Raw genomic sequence first — 4,980 nt, 5'->3', positions numbered from 1 at the left:
AAACCGGTGGCCTGATGCGTGAAACTGAAATGAACCTCTCAAGACAAATGGCGTTAAACATGATTAATTGTGGCCGGCAAGAAGGCGACCAGACTACACAGTCCTACCGTCAGGCTTCACCAGATTATAGAGCAGTTATTCCCACGTATAGACCACATAAACTACAACATGCTGCTAAAATCCCCACTGAAACGCAGTCTGACGTGTATAATAATGATAATAATAATAATAATGATAATGAGCAAATCAGATAAATGATCGCTTTAAATCACTGGATATATAGAACTTCCAGAACGCGCATATTTGAGTGTCTGCGAGCGAGCGCGCATTTGTATGGATAAACGCGTGTTGTGCGCGGGCATGTGAGAGGAGAGAGAGAGAGAGAGAGAGAGAGAGAGAGAGAGAGAGAGAGATTTTACTCATTGTAATGCACAGAGCGACCTGCCCTCTTTTTGAAAAAAAAAGCGAGAAAGCGCAGCCATGCTTTGCAGAGGCTACAGCGTCGCTCTCACTGGTAGCGTCAGCTTCTCGCCACACGGAGTCTTTGCTCGTTCGCTGCTACACGCCGAGAGAAACCGGGAATACACAGCGACTGCCTAGAGCTGCGGTGAAGTAATAACGCTCAGATGAAGTGAAAGAAACAGCAGGGCACGGATAAATACGAGCAGAGCGCACGGTGTGCTTGGGATCCACCATATGGCGTGGACCATTTCCACGGTGAGTATTTTCCGCCGGCGTTTGCTTTATAATCAAGCCTTTGAGCAATTATTGATGAGCTGATTTGCGTCTTTTTGCTCCCGCCGTTGGTAACGCGTGCGTTTTAAGAGAATAAAACGGATGGCGATCGTTCTCCGTGCAGATAACGGGTCCCTGTGCACGCTGCACTTGCCATTGTTATTGCGGGCTTCAGGGAAAAATCCACTACTAGTTTAAAAAAAAGGATGAGTAAAGACGTTAGAAAAAGCCGAGCAGGCTTAACGAGCGGGATTTGTTTTTATGGTTTCATGATTGTTCAGAAGGGGGAAGAGGACGGAGGATATCTGAGCCTCATCGTTTGTTCGTTGCACGGCGCGTGAGGACAATAGGGGTCATTTTCTTCTGGGAGGCGAGAGAGGGAGAGGGAGAGAGAGAAGAACTGGTGAAATATGGTGATTTGCTGACAAGTCGCGATGGAGCTCCAAACAGGGGTCGACGCGAGAGTCGGACTGTTTTCAGGGGATAGGGACGTTTCCGTCTAAAATGGCGATTCCCTTTGTTTCTGTATCCCTCTCCTCTGTGTTCCAGCGAGTGGGTGATGCATTGCAATTAGCCTACAATCTACGAGCCTGCGCCTTCTCTTTCCCACTCCACGGTGCTTTTTGTGTGTGCGCGCGCTCTTTAACTGTAAAACAGGAGCCGTAATTTTTTTTTTTTTTAAACGCTGAGCTCAGGAGATCCTCACAGTTGTGGGCAGGTGTCCGATGCGACTCTTACTCATAAACAGCAGTGACTTGGGTTGAATTTAAGCTGCTTTCGCTCTAGTTTACAAGATATGCAAATCACCGTGTGCTCCGTGAAGTCTGCATCGCTGCAGATTTCACCGGGTTATAGCTGAATTGCACAGATTCTAGGATCTCTGTCAGTTTCCCACTCAGTTGAAGCATTCGACAGGAGAGGAATTCGCATTTATGCACGTCTGAGCCACTTTCCCGTTACATTCAGCGTGCGCGTTATATAATCTGGCCATAGCACGCATAATGCACCTTGCAGTTTAGTGAACGTCACTGATTAAAAATAATAATAATATTTTGAGGGAGTAAAAATCAGCTGCAGCTCATCACCAGAAGCTAAATGCAGCACTTGTCAAACTCACGTCAAGCGGCGCGATCAGAATGACACAAGCATCTCTCCATCGTTACTGTGTGCAGGGAGTGCGTGTGCGCATGCCCACGTGAGTGTGGGTCTATGTGTGAGTGTAGGTACACGTGTGTTCTCTCTTCTTTTCTTTTCTTTTTTTTTTTGAATAGTGCAATGTTGCATAACTGATCACAGCCAATGCCAGATTTGGGGCTTCACAATTTGCTAGACCATTGTTGGCATTTCCTCTGCCAGCACGCGCACATCCGCATGCACGCACCAACGCAAACACACACACCAACCAGCAGCAGAACTATTAACACATGTCGGCGATAAACGTTAATTCTCGGATTGGGAAGTCGTCAATTTCCCTCCTAGTTTCAAGGACACGGGGCAGCGATGAGGAGGACGCTGGGTAATATAGAGGAACATCTGTTTGCCTGGTGACGTCAGCACCCCCCCCCCCCCCCCTTTCATCCCAATCCTCTTGTGCTGAAGGCAGATGCCTCATTTGTTTGGCTGGAGCACCATTAATCCCAAAGTCAGAGGAAAAGACCGGACGGAGAGAGATCAGTCCCATTTAGGTGGTGCCCGCGCCGGGATCAGCTCGGTCTCGATGTCCCGGTGCGTTTGCTACGGATGGACGCGCGCGCACAGTGCGCACCGATGCGCTCAGGACACCGGCAGTTTCTCGGGGTTCTTCGGCTGCCCGGTTTGCGATTTGCGGCAATTTTAACCTGTGACCCGCAAAGAGAGGCTGCAGGCGTTTGTGTGTGCGTGTATCTATAGATGATGTGAGGAGGGCGTTATGAGGCTATAGGAAAATCAATATTTTGCACGCGGACCTTTTTCCTCCTTTTTTGGACGCCGAGTGATGTTTCTGAACAGGTCAATGTGGAATATGAGAATTTGTCATTTGCAATTCAATATGACGCATTTGTGTTTTCTTTTTCCTTAGGTGCACTATGGGATAATGGAGGATTTTTTTTTAATGCCTTCCTCGGTTTTGGACAAAAAGCAGTCGACGGACACGGATCAAGTCATTTTTGACTGCTAAAGCGGTCTGGGACGTATAATCACTTTGCCTCCAAACTGGCTGTTCTGCGTTAAAGTCCTGTAACTTAACCTCTTTTTTTTTCTCCAGCTGAATGTTTTTCCCCCGCTCACACACACACTCTAAGGTAGGCCTGTACAATCACCGGGAGAGGATCTGATCTCTTTTGATGCATACGGGATGCTTTGGATTTAAAAAAAAAAATCTTTACATTTTTGGCCAAACTTGACATCCCAAAAACATCTTTAGTTACACGTCAGAGGCCTCGGAGGCTGCAGAAATAAAGACTGATTATTATTTGTCGTAACAGGTTTTACGCAAAGGTTTGGAGGTGTCTGCCCTTTTCCCACAGTAGAGTGGATGCAGCTGGTGGACGGACACACACACACGCGCAAACACACACAGATGAGCGGGTTGTGTCTCTCCGTGTTCACAGCGGACCTTGATTTAATGTCTTACAATTAAGGCACGCGGTGAATGCCAAGAGATGATCTTCCTATCTTCTCCGATCTGCACACCCCAGAAATCAAAAGTTTAAAGTTGCAGATTTATTTTTTTAAGAAAAAAAAGATAGATAGCCTATAATGTTATTAAAACTATACTGGTGGCGTTCTCACACTGAACTTTTGCTCTTGTGTTTCAAACTGTAATTCGTGTGCCGTCATTCGTGTGCTGTCTCTTTTCCTCCTGCATTTAACAATAAACAAAATACAATATTTGAAAGCTCTTTATTTATATGAACATATTTGCTCCAGTGTGTGTGTGTGTGTGTGTGTGTGTGTGTGTGTGTGTGTGTGTGTGTGTGTGTGTGTCGGTGGGAGCTGTCCATCCTCACATAGGCTACCCGGAGCGCTGTCCACCCTCTGTGGTGCTGAAATCTGCGCGCCACCGATCAGCCTTTTGTTTCACTTGCCCGCCGGTGGAAAAGCGGAAATGGCTCAACTTCTTCTCTGTAGTGCAGGAATGCAGTCCGGACTCCTCGACGTAGAAACGCAAGCAACTGCGTTAGAAGAAATTTCGACATTCTTGCATTTTGCAGGCACCTCAAATGTTCTTTATGTACATATATTTACTTATTAATTTATTCTAAGTGTGGAAATTCGTGAAAATCTGCAAATGGAGTGACGGCTGGCATTACCGTTGAGCTCATTCGGTTCTAAAAAATAGCATAAAAACATCCCCACACATTTTTACTTCTAATCATCGTCGCACGAATTTATCAGCGACCCATTTCCCCCCTAAAACTTGCTTAGAGGAAAAAAAAATATTTTGTACAAATGACAATTATCACAGTAAAGAGGTTCTAACCCCCTCCCCCCACAAAAACCATATAGAGCCTCGCGTGACAAGGATAATAAACCATGATTTATTGGATCTGCATATTAATTTCCATAAGTACGCGTGGTGCCTTTGCGGAATGTAAATGAGGAGGACGACCGTGGAGCGTGTGGCTTAAACACTCGCATGGACTTTAAACGAATATCAGGTTTTTAAAATGTGCTTCACCAAAATCATTGGCTCAAGCAGATGAATGCAGACCACTAACTGTGAGAGTCTTGTGGCATTTCCGCTGGATGAAATAACATCCTTCGATCTTAGTGTGTCGCCTGGTGGCGTCCGCACGCAATATCAAACCGTAATGGAGACTCTCTCTTCCGGACAGTTAAAGATCAGTGGGGCTTCATTTAGTACGACTCATGTTAGAGTATTTATTTATTTATCTGGACGCATTTCTGTTTTTCATTCAGATGATTGGCTCCATGTTGCACACACCGACAGAAAATAATCAGATCTTAATTAATGACATGAGTCTGTGCGCTTCATGTAGATAGAAGGATAAGCGGGGCCTGGCTAAAGTGGGGAGGGGAGCACATAAAAGTCATTTCACCAAATCATCAGTTTATTTCCTTTAAGTCTTCCAGAGAAACATATCTGGATCAGCGTAAGCATAAACTGAATCTCTAAGTACAGTCAACGGATTCCACAGTGCGCATGATCGGTTGCCGTAGTGTTTAAAATCAGCTGAGTGGTTAAGGAGGGGGACTGACAGTTTAAGAAGTCCGCTCTAACATCCACCTGCTCGGGTGGTT

General features: G+C 45.8%; 1 long non-coding RNA gene across 1 annotated transcript; it reads left to right on the top strand.

Annotated features, from left to right (window-relative positions):
- Positions 1-483: 483 nt before the first annotated feature.
- LOC113028989 (uncharacterized) lies at positions 484-3,606 on the top strand. Its single transcript, XR_003273323.2, has 2 exons — positions 484-717; positions 2,795-3,606. It is a non-coding gene; the product is annotated as an uncharacterized LOC113028989 (long non-coding RNA).
- Positions 3,607-4,980: the final 1,374 nt, after the last annotated feature.

The sequence above is a fragment of the Astatotilapia calliptera genome, chromosome 9 (assembly GCF_964374335.1).
Source record: "Astatotilapia calliptera chromosome 9, fAstCal68.1, whole genome shotgun sequence".
In the NCBI taxonomy this organism is placed as follows: Eukaryota; Metazoa; Chordata; class Actinopteri; order Cichliformes; family Cichlidae; genus Astatotilapia; species Astatotilapia calliptera.
Note: the sequence above shows the minus strand (reverse complement) of the source record. Positions and strands in the feature narration are given on the sequence as shown.